Genomic DNA, 16,858 nt, shown 5'->3' on the forward strand with positions numbered 1-16,858 from the left:
TGTGATGTTCGGATACAATCCTGCAATGTCCACGTTTTTGCAGTTAGCACTCAGACTGTCGAAATGTGACTTAATATACAGCAACATGAACTTAGGGCTGCTATAACAGCACTGAGACTTCCAGGTCATACAGCAGTCGTCTGAAACCCTAACAGGTCTAAAGGTCAAACAGCCATTTCCACATAATGTCCAGGGTTATCAATGTGAACACATAGCCTGAGGGCATTTTTATGGGACTACTTTAACCATTTCACTTTGTAGGAAAACTCGCCATAAAAGGAAGCAATGCAATTTGTTGATTGCCACCACACTCAAGTTTTGTAATCACTCTTATCAAGATAAATTATGAAATGTAATCTTTGAAACATTTTGCAGTGTGTGTAACAGTCTTAAATTAGTCCCTTTGAGAAACTCCAGATCTCAACGATATAAAATAATTGGGAAAGAGATGATTAAAAGTTAGCAGATGTCTGTAAGTGCTTACCCTCAGTATGTGAGCATTAAACGTTTCGGAATGTCTGTCAGCATACTGGGTGGTTCAGGTTGATTCCACCATTAGCTTCATTCCCCAACAATGAAGTTACAACAACTCCAGCTGTAATACTAAATATGTGAGAGAAGAGTCCCCCTTTTTTATTTAGTCTATTGTAAGAACATTACTTTATCAGCAGGAAAAAAAACTGCCAATTTAAAATGAACATTAAAAAATGAAGTCTGCTTAAGCCTCACTTTCTGGATTCTGACTACTACTTTGTAAACATTCAGCTACTGATCTGATATCTTCATAATGGATGGACCAGTCAGACATGATATCACAGCTACATCCTAGCATGATGAAAGGTGAACGATTTTCTTTGGTGTTGCCTCCAATGTACAGCTGCCCGAGCTCTTCCCCCCAACCATAGTTTTCTGGTCTACCATTTGCTCTCCTCATCCCTGACCTGTTCTGACATAAAAGTTTAAATATTAATCACTTGACAAAATATACTTAAGCAAATTAATGTTAAACACAAGAAGTTGCCTTTCTATTATTTACATTCATTTAAATTTCAGTCTCAAATACCTTTGTTTATGGGTACCTCATCTTCTATGGTAGTAGACTATCTTCTCTGGCCTAAAGCAGCCAGTTTCTGGCTCCCCCACCACAAGCCACAAATCCCCCTCAGCCTGTTTATGCTTCTCACAAACTCCATTATTATATTGTGGTTTGTGCGAGCTTTTATTTGGCATCCTTCCATCTATGGAACGATGATGGACATGCAAGAAATAATCCATTTAGGTGGTGGGGGGGGGGGTCTTCTCTTGGTGCACATTTGCTGAGATCTGTGAAGGCAAATCCATGAGGGGCAGGTTCTGCCACAAATGCCACATATGAAGGTGTGAATTGTGATGCTGTGAGTTGTTGTTTTTGATGTTGCAGCCTGTTGCCCAGCTGTTGTAGCAACTGATCGTCATGGTAGTCCACACAAATCCACAGGATGTGTCACCATGGGAGCTTGCTGTGTGCAATTCGGCTGCCACGTTTACTACGTTATAACAGTGACCACACTTCAAAAGTAGCTCATGGACGTCTTTGTCACTAAGATTGTAACCATCCAATCAGCTGCCTCTGCCACGTTCCTCACTTCCACTAGCCCACCGGGCCAAACTTCTGCTAAAGTCCCCACTTGTCTGAGCCCTGAACTCATTTCTTTTTCTAATTTCTCTCCTATCTCCCATCATGCCGTCTCTGAACTCATCTTGTACAGGTGACCCACCTCCTGTTCCCTCGATTCTATTCCCAATACAACTGCTGATCACCCAACTTCCCCTCCTGGTCCCCATGTTAGCTGGTATTGTAAACGGTTCTCTTTCTTCAGGTGTTGTCTCTCTCTCCTTTAAATCTGCTATCATCACACCCTCCTCAAAAAATCAACCCTTGGCCCCACCATCTTTGCAAACTACTGTCCCATCTCCAACCGCCCTTTCCTCTGTAACAACCTTGACCGTGTTGTTGCCTCCCAAATGTGTACCCATCTTTCCCGTAATTCCATGTTGGAATCCATCCAATCAGGTTTCCGCCTCTGCCATGGTACCAAAACAGCTCTTATTAAAATAATATCCTATGTGACCATGACAAAGGTAAACTTTCCCTCCTCGTCCTGCTTGACCTGTCTGCAGCCTTTGACATGGTTGACCACAGCATCCTCCTCCAACGCCTCTCCATTGTCATCCAACTGGGCGGGACTGCTCTCACCTGGTTCTCTTATCTACCTAATTGTAGCCAGAGAATCACTTGCAATTACTTCTCTTCCTGCTCCCAGACCATTACCTCTGGTGTCCCCCAAGGATCTATCCTTTGCCTCCTCTTATGTTTCATCTACATGCTGCCCTTCAATGACATCATCCGAAAGTATAAGGTTAGTTTTCACATGTATGCAACCTCTCCCGACTCCTCTACTGTTGTGGAATTATCAGACTGCCTATCCAACATACAGTAATGGATGAGCAGAAATATCCTCCAATTCAAAATTGGGAAGACTGAAGGCACTGTTTTCAGTTTCCTCTCCAAGCTCCTTTCCCTAGTTACCAATTCTATCCCTCTCCCTGGCAAGCGAAAGCAGCAGGCAGAGAAAGAGCAGAACCCTGGCTTGAGAAACACCCTCCAACCACCTTTCTCAGTGCAACCCCTATCCTCTCATTTCGAGGGACTGACAACAGCAACAACTCTGGCAACTATCTGTAACTAAACCAGACTATTTGCAACTTTGGTGTCATATTTAACCCTGAGCTGAGCTTCCGACTACATATTTGTGCCATCACTAAGTCCGCCTATTCCACCTATGTAACATCCACCGTCTTCTCCCCAGCCTCCACTCATCTTCTACTGAAACCCTCATTCATGCCTTTTCTTACCACTAGACAACTATTCCAGTGCACTCCTGGATGATCTTCCACATTCTACCCTCCATAAATTTGAGGTCATCCGAAAACTCTGCTCTCCGTGTCCTTATTCACACCAAGTCCCGTTCACCCATCGTTCCTGTGCTCACTGACCTGCATTGGCTCCCATTCAAGCAAAGCCTTGATTTTAAAATTTTCATCCTTGTTTTCAAATCCCTCCGTGACACCTCCCCTCTCTATCTCTGTTATCTCCTCCAGCCCCACAACCCCCAAGACATCTTCACTCATCTAATTGCTTCTTGAGCATCCCTGATTTTAATTGTTCCACCATTGATGCCCGTGCCTTCAGTGGCCAAGACCCTAATCTCTGGCATTTCCTCCCTAAACCTATCCACTTTTACACCTCACTTTCCTGTCACTGAGACTGCCCTCAATGCAGCCCAGCCTCTACCAGTCATGGATGAGCTGGACATACAGCCAACCAAATCGGAACTCAGTGATGCCATTGATTCTCTAGCCAGCGGAAAAGCCCCTGGGAAGGACAGCATTACCCCTGAAATAATCAAGAGTGCCAAGCCTGCTATACTCTCAGCACTACATGAACTGCTATGCCTGTGCTGGGACGAGGGAGCAGTACCCCAGGACATGCGCGATGCCAATATCATCACCCTCTATAAAAACAAAGGTGACCGCGGTGACTGCAACAACTACCGTGGAATCTCCCTGCTCAGCATAGTGGGGAAAGTCTTTGCTCGGGTCGCTCTGAACAGGCTCCAGAAGCTGGCCGAGCGTGTCTACCCTGAGGCACAGTGTGGCTTTCGTGCAGAGAGATCGACCGTTGACATGCTGTTCTCCCTTCGTCAGATACAGGAGAAATGCCGTGAACAACAGATGCCCCTCTACATTGCTTTCATTGATCTCACCAAAGCCTTTGACCTCGTCAGCAGACGTAGTCTCTTCAGACTACTAGAAAAGATTGGATGCCCACCAAAGCTACTAAGTATCATCACCTCATTCCATGACAATATGAAAGGCACAATTCAACATGGTGGCTCCTTATCAGAGCCCTTTCCTATCCTGAGTGGCGTGAAACAGGGCTGTGTTCTCGCACCCACACTTTTTGGGATTTTCTTCTCCCTGTTGCTTTCACATGCGTTCAAGTCCTCTGAAGAAGGAATTTTCCTCCACACAAGATCAGGGGGCAGGTTGTTCAACCTTGCCCGTCTAAGAGCAAAGTCCAAAGTACGGAAAGTCCTCATCAGGGAACTCCTCTTTGCTGACGATGCTGCTTTAACATCTCACACTGAAGAGTGCCTGCAGAGTCTCATCGACAGGTTTGCGGCTGCCTGCAATGAATTTGGCCTAACCATCAGTCTCAAGAAAACGAACATCATGGGGCAGGATGTCAGAAATGCTCCATCCATCAATATTGGCGACCACGCTCTGGAAGTGGTTCAAGAGTTCACCTACCTAGGCTCAACTATCACCAGTAACCTGTCTCTAGATGCAGAAATCAACAAGCGCATGGGAAAGGCTTCCACTGCTATGTCCAGACTGGCCAAGAGAGTGTGGGAAAATGGCGCACTGACACGGAACACAAAAGTCCGAGTGTATCAGGCCTGTGTCCTCCGTACCTTGCTCTATGGCAGCGAGGCCTGGACAACGTCTGTCAGCCAAGAGCGACGTCTCAATTCATTCCATCTTCGCTGCCTCCGGAGAATACTTGGCATCAGGTGGCAGGACCGTATCTCCAACACAGAAGTCCTCGAGGCGGCCAACATCCCCAGCTTGTACACACTACTGAGTCAGCGGCGCTTGAGATGGCTTGGCCATGTGAGCCGCATGGAAGATGGCAGGATCCCCAAAGATACATTGTACAGCGAGCTCGCCACTGGTATCAGACCCACCGGCCGTCCATGTCTCCACTTTAAAGATGTCTGCAAACGCGACATGAAATCGTGTGACATTGATCACAAGTCGTGGGAGTCAGTTGCCAGCATTCGCCAGAGCTGGCGGGCAGCCATAAAGACGGGGCTAAAATGTGGCGAGTCGAAGAGACTTAGTAGTTGGCAGGAAAAAAGACAGAGGCGCAAGGGGAGAGCCAACTGTGCAACAGCCCCGACAAACAAATTTCTCTGCAGCACCTGTGGAAGAGCCTGTCACTCTAGAATTGGCCTTTATAGCCACTTCACAAACCACTGACCACCTCCAGGCGCTTATCCATTGTCTCTCGAGATAAGGAGGCCAAAGAGATTCCTTCTTTAAGATACTTCCTGAAGCCAATGAACTTGTCTCCCTTCAAGTGACATAACACTGAGGTACAGTATAACTTGCATTCATACAAGGGTTGAGGGTTTTATACAATGATGCTGAATGGCTGACCTTTATTCAGTACTTTTCCAGGCAGCCTATGGTGTCCACCTCTGAAATTATTTAGATCCCTTTGCTTTCAAAGGAAGTATGGCAGTTCTTGCTCTATTTCTTGTCCTCTTTGCATATTTCACAATACTACTCTTACCATGGCTGAAGAATATGTCTTTGTCCCTAGAATTAGATAGATTGCAAGACAATACAACCTCTTTGACCAAGCTTTTATTCATGTCGCCTAATATCTCCTTATGTGGCTCAGTGTCGTATTATATTCTAATAATGCTCCTGTGAAGTGCCTTGGGAAGTTTTATCATGTTAAAGTCACAATATAAATATAAGTTGTTGTTGGTGTTGTTGGATGTAAAGCGATTGGAACTTCCTGAAGTAGTGAATGGTGCTATATAAATGCAAGTCTGTCTTTTTTCTTTCTCTGCAGACTCACATCTGGAGCCCTGCACAAAATATTTTTACTTCAATTTAACCAATATTTTCAAAAATACTTCCCACAGGATTACAGACACAAATCAGAAGAACGACCAGAAAAATTCATCAATACTCAGAGAGGATGCATGAAGAAAGTGAGAAGATGCCAGGGAGAGTATGATGGGAAGGAAATAGTGATCACTGGGAACAGGGATAAAATAGATAACGGGGGAAAAAAACAAGAAAAGGAGGGATAGATATAAAATAAGAGCAAAGTAAGGAAGGGGGGGAGGAAGGGAAGAAGAAGAAAAGAGAGGAGGAAGAATCTCAAGAATAGAAGGAAAAGAAAGGCAAGTTTTTTTTCAATTGAGATGGTGGTCCTGTAATGGAGGCTTGATGGGACATGAATGAGCAGCAGTTGGCATGCACACACGATACATTCTCATGAGAAATGTTCTGGAGAAGCTGTGAGCACTTGCTGTGGCAAATCAGGTCATACAAGATGCTGATGAATGAATGAAGGCATGAGGCAAGGCTTCATCCTGGGTGCCAGGTGCATACAGGGAACTGGGAACTGGCAGTATTTATTAACAGTGAGACAAGGATCATGGTGATACACAGGGTATCTTTGTTACAAGACAATCCAACTATCATAACTCCATATGGTTCAAACTTCACGCCAACCTCAAGCAGAAAAGAGAGATCTGCACTTCAGAGGCAGCAAGGGCCAGACATTGTTAGGAGGAAAAGTGGTTCAGGAGACAAGGAAAGACCAACATTTTTGTGATGCCTTTAAACTTTAGGACATTCAAAAGTGCTTAACAGTCAATGGGTTATTTCTGAAGAGCAGTCACTGTTATGGAGGGAAACGTGGCAGACACAAATATCAGCTGAATGAATTTTGGATAATCTGTTTTTTCTAGTGTTGGTTGAGGGAAGACTGTTGGCCAGGATACCAGGAAAAGTCCCTGCTCATCATCAAATAGTTTTCATGAAATCTTTTACATCCATTTGAACTGACAGTCATAATCTTGGTTTAACATCTCACCATAACAGGGATTGTTCGTCTTTAGAGCAGAGAAGGTTAAGAGGAAATTTAATAGAGGTATTCAAGATAATGAGGGGTTTTGATAGTGCAGATAGGGCGAATCTGTTTCCACTGGCAGGAGGAGTCAGTAACCAGAAGACACAGATTTAAAATAATTGGCAAAAGGGGAGAAAAGGGGAAAACATTCTGCAGTGACTTATAATCTGGAATGCATTGCCCAGAAGGATTGTAGAAGCTTATACAATAGTATATGCTTTCAAAGAGCCGACACAAGGACCAGGGCCTGAATGGCCTCCTTCTGTGCTGCGTGATTATATCCCTCTGTCTACATCTATAGAAAGGACAGGTATAGGGAGGAGGTATTTTAAGTCCACCACTCTCTCGCACCCTCCCCTCATGAAAAGGTTGGTGTAAAAATAATTTATTTTCTAACCATGTCACAGTGTATCCTGTGACTCAAAGTCTGGGTGTGGGTCCAACTGTCTACAAAACCTGCTAAACTTGTTACTTTGCTTCACCTCATTTTTATTTTTTAGGATCTCGTATCCTCTCCCAAAGTTAGACGGTAGGCAGGTGATTTGTTCCTGGCCCTTATTAATAAGACTGAGTTGTGACCTGATAAGAAGTCATTAAAACTATGAAAGGGTTTGATAGAGTAGATGTAGAGAAGATGCTTGCACTTGTGGGGAAGTCTTATATGAGAGGTCATAAATATAAGATCCTAATTAATAAATTCAATGAGAAGTTTGGGAGAAACCTCTTTATCCTGTGAGTGGTCCGAAAGTGGAATTGCTACCATGTGGAGTAGTTGAGGTGAGTAACATAAATGCATTTAAGGAGAGGCTAGATAAATACATGAGGGAGAATAGAATAGAAAGGTATGTCGATAGAGTGAGATAAAGTAAATAAAATTGGAGGAGGCCCATGTGAAGCAGAAACATCGGCATAGACCAGTTGGGCCGAATGGCCTGTTTCTGAGCTGTAAAAATCTTTGTAAACAAAAAAGTTTGGGAATTCGCCATTTACTTTTCACTAGATATCAGTTCTTGTGGTGAGCTGAACAAGACCATTGATCGAACTTTCTTATAGCTCAGTAACTAAAATAGGAGCGTCCTCATCAAAACCCATGAAAAAAAATCAAAGCATTGTACACTCCTGATTAACATGTTGTTTTGTACCTTCCATTTCTGTTGAATATTTCTATTTGAACAGGAAGACCAGCTGCTATCATCGGGTTAGAGGAGGTCTTCATAAAGTTAATAAGGCTGATGGTAGCTGCCTCTACAATGTATAAAACCCACACCAGCACCAGTGGTTCTCAAAGCGGGAGTCTTGTGCACCTAACTACAAGGCAAATTGAAGGCTATCAACAACAAAAACCTGCCAAAGAAAGCCAAATGCCTTGGCAAAATTGTCTCCTGGGAAGCCCAGTTTTTAGTGGAATTTCTGCAGTGCCAGCAGTTTTGCATATGGTTTGCAATCAGTTCTGATATAAAAACAGAAAGTGCTGGAAATACTGAGCAGGTCAGGCAGCATCTGTGGAAAGAGGAACAGAGATAATGTTTCAGATGATGAAAAGTTACTGACCTGAAACGTTAACTCTGTTTCTCTCTCCACAGATGCTGCCTCACCTGTTGAGTATTTCCAGCACTTTTTGTTTTTATTCCAGATTTCCAGTTCTGTGACACCTCTGCTGAGGGAAGCAGGTTTTTGAACGACACAAAAGCCAATGCAAGGTTGGATTTCCACAAGATTTGTCCAATTTATCGAATGTAACCTCACCAGAAGAGCCATAGAGATCCAGGAAAAATTGCACAAACCTGGGAGAGTCCCAGCAGAAATTCACCCCCATGGTGTCGAGGAGCTGAATCAAAACTGAAAACATTAACCTGTCTGTTCGCTCCACAGACGCTGGCTGATATTTTAAGTGTTTCCAGCATTTTCTGTTTTTGTTCCAGCACGGATAGTCATTACTTAAATGTACTTCAGTACTGTCTCTATATAATAAGTCAGGCTCCTTGCACTATTAAGTTCAACTATTCCAAGACAGTACCCCAACAATGATGTATTCAGTCTCCATAAACTCACACAACCAACCTAAGGTTCTTTTCAACACGTTGGCTTTTAAAGGAGTTCTGAAGAGAGAATATATCTTTAATATAGTCAATAAAAGATTGGATAGAACAACTTAATGGATTTCTAGCCACAAAAACTATATATAGTGTTTATTGATGATTTCAAAACAGCACAATAATAAAAAAAACCATACCTATATTATAGCTGATTATCACACAAGCAACACAATGTTACAACAATTCGTAGACACAGGCAAATGAAATAATCATGTTATGACTTATGAACAGCAGTGCAATCCAGAATAATGTTAACCTCAGAGGGATAGAATAGTTACCTAAGACACAGGGCTGAATTTTACTGACCCCCCAACCTCAGGGATCATGGCGGGGGGACCCAGAAAATGGCTCCAGGAGAGATCCGCCATGGGCCTCAACGCCGGGAAGGCCCCGCCCCATATTGCCGTTGGTGTCAAGGCCTCGTGGCGGCTGCTGCTTGGCGACGGGAGCAAGATTAAAATATGGTAATGAATGTAAGTTATTGAATTAATGACTTACCTGCTTCTGCCGGCTGTCCAGCTGTTATATTGAGGTCAGTTGCCGGGACTCCCATGCCTTTAGATCTCTGTTCAGAGATTCAAGGTGGAACATTGGTTGGCGGGTGGAGCAGGTAAGTTTTCAGGGAGGTTAGGGGAGTGGGGTTAAATGTTTCCGATTGGTCTAGGGGGTGGTGGGATGGGGAAAAGTTCATAGTTTAATAACTTTGATGGGGGGTGATGTTAGGAAGCACAAGGTAAGTTGTTTTTGGGGAGAGAGGGCAAGTAATAGATTTGATGGTAATTTGGGGGGCAGTGGGAGAGGGTTGGGATAACTTCATTTAATTTTTAAAACTCCTGTAACTTTAGAAATTTAAATTAAATGTAAGGGCTGGAAGCCCTTTAAAAATGGCATCGGCACCTGCGCAGTGGTGTCAGAACCCGTTGCCAGGGACAGAACGCCCGCCCCTGCCACGTCATCGGGGTGGGGGGGGGGGGGCGGCGGGTTGTGGTGGCGGTCTGCCCCGGCCATGTAAATGAGCCACCGTGTTTAACATCGAGGTGGGTCCGCTGAGTAAAGCCTGCGCCTGTGGGTCTCCATCTTTGAAGCTCATTGCTGAGATCAGCGGCGAGCTTGTAAAATGCAGTCCACAGATAGAGACAATGGAAAGTGAAGTTCCTCAGGACAAGGCAACTAGAAAACAGGAAAAATTGAAACTTAGATCTAAAAATTCATTTGCACCCTTTTGCGGGTGCGGGGTCATGATTCGCCATGTGCCCGCACCCATTCCATTGAGGCAGGCAGCACACAAACTTCATGCTGCCGCCTCACTTCCAAGGTTTTAGCGTGCAGCCCATTGCCACCCATGCTGCTACTTGGCTGTATGTTCAACAGGGTTCCAGCTAGCCTCCAACTCTTAAAGGAAGTCTGTTCCTCTTAAAGGGAAGCTGCACTGATTGAAAGGAAGCTGCTGCTGACTGCCAGTGCTGCAATTGGAGAGAAGGGAGATGGAGCACCAGGGTAGAGAGAGATTCACAAATGCAACGCTGGAGGCCTCAGTAATGGAGTCAACAGAAGAGGACCTGCCATGTTGGGGCCAGGAGACCCTCAAGGAATGCCCGTCAATGGGAATGGAAGCAAGTGGTCAATGAGGTCAACTCCCAGATTCTGGGCCCAAGAGCCTGGCAGCAGTACTGGAAGAAGTTTAATGACCTCAGATGGGTGGTCAAGGTCATTGAATGCATCTTCAAAGGACATCGTTTACCCACCACACCACCAGCTTCTCATGCTCTCAATGCACCGCACCCCCATCACCCATCCATCATCAGGTCCCTGGCACTCAGGACTCAGGCCTTACATTCATATGCTCCATCTCAACCTCACACAGCTTCCAATGATGCCAGCCTTACACTTCTTGCTATCTCTACATCCCTTGATCTATTCAGATGTGGCAGGCACATCACCTAAACACAGTGCAACACACTTACTAACATTCTTCCCTCTCTCTTGCAAGACAGGTTGTCCACAATAAAAGGGGGCAAAACCCAACCAGTGGGGTTAGGCACGCCTTCATCCCCTTGTGTCTGATGAAGGAGATGCTGGTGCGCATTGTGGGGCTGGCTGCAACGGAGCCCGTATTGCCCTGCACGACCAAAAGAATTCAAGATGACGGAATGCTACTGCCTTATGCCCCTTCTCAACTCCCACCTCACCCTCATCCTACTATCTGGTATGAAATACAAGGTGCTGATGGTTTGACTATGGAGTCCTTGCTTTACACCCCAGCCTTTCCCTCACCCAAAATTCCCCTTCTGATTTTATGTTTTAGATACCCAACAACTGCCACCTGCCCAGCCACAGGCGCCCCATGAGTAAGAGAAAGAGAGCAACAGCACAGCACTGATGAAGAAGCACTGTTACTTGATCTGACACTCACAGCCACCAGCTCTGATATTGGCACTGTACAAACTTAAGACGTGGGCTAGTATAGAGTGAGGATCTGCACATGGTGAGTTACCGGGCATGAGTGGACTGCAGCCACGCCAGAGAGAAAGGATAACCCGTGTGAAAGCTTACCGGAGGACGAGGTCGCCGAGGAGCTCTGCTACATGAGACTCACATGAGGACCTTGATGGAGCACCACACAGAAGAATGCTGATGAGCATTCTCACCAGGATGCTTGATGCATTTGCTCATATGTCAGACAATCTCCTGTCACTGTCAAGGAGCAGGGAGGAGTTCAGTTCCAACGTGGCAGTGGGCATCACTTAGAGCTTGGAGCCCATCCTTTCCAGCTCAGAATTGGTGGCCAACTCCATGACAGCACTGGCAGATACAGTCATAATGCAGCGCCTGATAGCCGCTGTCTCAGCTTTTACTACAGCACAAGTGGAAGCCACCCAATATCTCAATGTTGCAATGGAAGCTCAGATGGAGGTCTTGAGATTCATGCTTGCTGCCCTCATGGCTGTGGATTTCAGTACTCAAAGGCGCACACAGGTTCTCAAAGCAATCCTGCAATCTGTACTCCAACAGATTACTAGGATTGCTGAGGTGCCACCCTGTGGGAGTGGCAATGGCATCATGGTGCACGAACCTACTGTCCTTTGTCATGTTAACAGAATTTGTGCTCTTACCATTGCCACACCACCAGCACACTTGCTGCTACCTCTCAATCAACTAGCCCAGGTTGCTGCCACCCATGTCAAGGTGGTGCAGTCCAAAGCCAGGTCTTCAAGTCTCAGAGCTGCTCGAGGGCATCCTGCAAGGCCATCTGTCATCTGCTCCACTGAAAGCCATTAGCTTTCCACCAGCCATGCTGCAACCACTGGGGTTGCGCTGTGTAGGAGCACTAGGATAGGCAAAGGCACCCACAAGACAGGCACTCTGGGACTGCACAAGGATGTTGCTAGTATAGCTGTATGAGTTTTTGGATAAAGATGTCATGGAAAGGTTATTGTTAGTGGCTTTTATTGTAGGATCGTGGCCAAGGGGGCACTGTAATGTGGCTTCCCAGATGGATGGTGAGATGGGGGATATTGCAGCCATGAAGATAAAGGGAAGTTGTCCTTGGGGAATCAGAATCTAAGCAGGCTCTCTTGGACAGCCCGTCTGTCATGAAGGTGTCCTGGATGCTTCTCTTCCTCCTCCTTCTTTTTCTCTTCCTCTTAAGTGCATAAGAAATAGGAGCAGGAGTAGGCCATTTGGCCCTTCGTGCCTGCTCTGCTATTCAACAACATGATGGGGGATCTTCTACCTCAACTCCACCTTCCCACACTATCCCAGATCCCTCAATTCCCTTAGTACTCAAAAATCTATAAACATCTTTCTTGAATGTACTCAACAACTGAGCATCCACAGCTCTCTGGGGTACAGAATTCCAAAGATTCACCACGATTTGAGTGGAGAAATTTCTCTTCATTTCAGTCTTCTTCGTCCTCCTCTTCCTCCCAAGACGGCCTCCGGAGCCCTGGTGGCAATGGCTGTGCCCTCATGATGGTAATGTTATGGAGGACACAGCAGGTGACCATGAATTGGAGACAAGCCCCAGTGTGTACTGGAGGGCTCCCCACCGAGCAATCCAGGCATTGGAAGCATTGCATCAGTATGCCGATGATCTGCTCAACAATGATCCTGCTGGCTCCATGGCTCTTGTTATATGCCTGCTGTCCTTGCATGGTTGGGTTTGGGGGCTTGGTGGGTGAGTGCAGGGGTGGTCTTCAACTGTGTGTACACAGCCTTTGCCACCGAGCAGCCACTCTCTGGTTGTTCTTGGAGTGCAAAGACAGTGGGAACAGCAGACTATGTAAGAATGAAGGCATTGTGGCTGCTGCCAAAGTAACAGGTATTCACTGACATGATGTAGTTTGTATGGTCACACACCAACTGCACATTGATAAAATTGTAGCCCTTGGGGTTCCTATAACTCTCCCCAGCTCCCTGTACCATTGGGAATCTCGCTATCCTGGCAGAACCATGTGCCTGCTCATCCTGCTTCTCCCACCTTAGAGAGAAAACAATGTATTCGCCTCTCTTGGTCTGGCTTCTGTCACCTACTGGATGCATCGATGGATGACGTGCTTGGAGATGTTGGATATGTCGCCTGCTCCCACCTAGAAAGATCCAGTTACATAGAAGTTTAACGCTACTATGATCCTTATAGCCATGGGCAGGACTCTCCCTTCCCTAGTGTGAGGCTCCAGGTTGTGTTGAAGGAGGTGGCACAGTTCTGTAACCATGTACTTGGTGAACCTGAGTCACCTCAGGCATTGCTCCTGGGTGAGGTGGAGGTAGGAGAAGTGCTCTTGAAAAACCTGTGGTGGGTGCGACCTTCTGTGGAGAGCTCTCCTCTTCCTCCCTCTTCACAGGCCTTCTCTTCTCTGCAAGCTCTGCTCCATTTGTTGGTCACATTGCAGACTCAGAAGCACTGTAACAAAAGCCCCCATACTTCTTGCAAACTACAGGTGACAAAATCCTCTGCTCTCCCTGAATGGATGCACAAGCTCACAAACCTCCAAAAATGAGCCACAGCACTTCCACCAAATTTACAATAGCAAAAGTAAGGCAAAAGCACCGCACCAGAAAGTTGGATGCCTGGCCCTTTAAATAACACTAGTGGGATGTCCCTCATGGTGTTGAACGCGTGTTCAACTCTGAGTGATTAGCACAGGCGTTCAATGGACCTATACAGTCAAAGTTTGAAAACCATGTGTCAAATCAGCCAGGACAGCTGATTGACATCACTATCAGACATCTCTTCACATGACTGGTGCACGCATGGCACGGCTACACGAGCATCTGACTCAGCAAGGGGCGCGACACAATACATGTCAGAAGAGGCCGGCAGCACATCCCGCACCATTTTATGCCTCTGGAGCTTCTGCTGGTGCCTGAGCAATTTCATGACCTTAAAGTTTTAAAATAAGATACAAAATTGATTGTTCCAGAATTGAGCAAATTGTTTTAAAATGACACTTCAAGCCACTTGCGTCAAGAAACATTGCAATTAACTCTGATTTATTCAATTGCATGAGCTTAGGACTACAGTCACTCACAAGAAACTTTGCCTTATATGCACTCTGCGACTGATCGCATTTTAAATTGAACGTAACAAAAAATTGTATTTACTGAGTTAGGTATTCATGCTGAATTAGAACAAACATGATACTTACTTCATTTATCATTTATAATTAATTTTATTGTCTAATTTTTCTCCTGGAAGTGTTGATCCATGTTATATGTTTCTAAGGGCACCTGCAAGTTGGATACCTCACCCAATTCGATATTTTTTAGATGTGACTCCAACCAGTCAGTTTTGCTTGTTTAATTCTGCTGTGAAGCAACAGTGCTGAGCTTGATATTATCCTTCCCTGGCATCCAAACACCCTACGTTTTAAGCAGTCACTGAATAGGATTCAGGTGTGTGAACCCTGACTGACTTTTTTCCCCTCCCTAGCCCAGGGATGCAGAGACCAATTGTAGTTCTGCAACAGAGATCAGTGGAGCAAGCCTTTGGCTTATGTGGTAGCAGCACTGCTGCCTCTAAGGCAGAAGGGCAGAGTTTGAACCCCACTGTAGACAATGCAGACCAGATCTCCAGCTCTGAATTCTGGGTTAACATCCAGGCAGATACTCAAATGCAGTGTGTGTCCTCCCTCCCTGGAAACCCATTCAACCCTCCAGCCATACAGAACTAGCCACCCTATTGGCTGGTAGAAGTATGGTGTTACAAAAGTGCTTCCATTTTTTAAGATTTTATTTTTTGAGGACTCATATTTAAATTGTGAAGATGGATACATTGGAAGGCTGAAGATTTTATAAATGCTGGACTTTGCTTTGTTGTTGACAGTTCACTGAAAGGACATTGAGATGTTGTTTGAAAACAACCTTGCTGGAAATCAAACCTTGCTGAAGCTCAATAAACAACAGAAACCTTGGTGACCTGGGGAAGATGTTTACAGAGAAGCCACATGTCAAGGTTTATGGAGGTCAGGGGATTGACTTCCTGTTTGGGCTGCTGAGATATTGTTTTCAGTTCAGTTGGGCTGTGGGTTGTTTTGAAGACAGTTGGAGATCAACTTGCCAAGGAAAAAACACCCAGCTCACCTCTTTCTCTACCTCTTTGATCAAACCCTGCAAAGATCCAGTGCGGGAGAGCTAAAATCCCTGGTGCTGCATCTCTCCTGAGAAGCTGAAAAAACCTGACAGATTAATTCTCAATGCTGTCTGAAAAGTACTGCTTTAGAATAGATCCCAGTGACCCGTCTCTGTATACCCGGATGCCAGACCAAAAGGGACAACTGACTTCCTTCTATATCATCTGTTTTTTTCTTCAAGAAGCAGCAAGTATTTCGCCAAAGTATTCCTTTTTTTGTCTTTTTCTTTTGTAACATAACTCTACAGAGAGAATTTCTGTATTTTCTTCAGTGAGTATGTGTGTGGGGAATTTAAAAAGGGAACTTTCATATCTGAATCTGTGCGTTAATGCTTTGCTTCATTACTGGATAAGTCTTGTTTGATAATAAACTGATAATTTTGTTGTTAATTGAAAAAACCTGGTTGGTGTATTTTATTCTGGGATAAAGAGTAGAATATATGATTGACCGCATGGTTAACTGGGTGACCTGTGAAGTCGTGGAAATAGAGAAGACAATGCACTCCTCCGACCTCGGTTGTAACATATAATTGGGGGCTCTGTGCGGAATAACCTGCGCTGAGGATGTGCAATTGTAAGTGGGGTAATAATAATTGAAAAGAGGAAAAGTAAAAAAACTGTTTTTTTGTGCATTAGAGTAAAGTTTACACTACCAGAATGTCTTTGTTAGTTTCTACAATGTTTCTAGGGAAGGAGGATGTATCCGTGTGTGATTTAAGAAACTTAACCAAGGTTAGGCTAAAGGAATTGGCAGAAACGTTGGTATCAGACTTAAAAGCAGGAGCTAAGAAAGCAGATATAATTGAGATAATAGCACACCATTTGAAATTGTAAGAAGAAAAAGGTGAACCAGATGGTAGTGCAGTTGAATTAGCTAAAACTCAGTTGCAGAGGTAGCAGAACTTGACAAAGAAAAATAAAATATAATTGGAAAAACTAAGCTTGAACAAGAAAGAGAATTGACAATGAAAAAACCTGAACTAGAATTTCAGAGAAAGTGAAAGAGAAGGAAGGGAATTTGAATTTAAAAAGATGGAACTAAGACAAAGGGGTGGTCTTGACTGCAGTGAAAAGTTTGATGGTAAAAGATCCGACTCCAGCTAAGGTGAAGCAAATTAATTTTGATCGTTGGATGCAGGCACGAAAGATAGAGGTCAAGTATGAGAACCTTAGGGAACTAATTCTCCTGGAAGAATTTAAAAATTAACTCCCGCTGTTAGTAAGAACCTATGCAGAGAAACAGAAAGTTTCAACAGCCAGAGAGGCAGCAGAAATTGCTGATGATTACGAGCTTGTTTACAAGCCCAAATCCTTTGTCCATCCCTCCACAAATCCGAGAAGGATAGAAGGTGGGAGGGTGAAAGGAAGGCA

Source organism: Heterodontus francisci, chromosome 3, assembly GCF_036365525.1.
Source record: "Heterodontus francisci isolate sHetFra1 chromosome 3, sHetFra1.hap1, whole genome shotgun sequence".
Lineage (NCBI taxonomy): Eukaryota > Metazoa > Chordata > Chondrichthyes > Heterodontiformes > Heterodontidae > Heterodontus > Heterodontus francisci.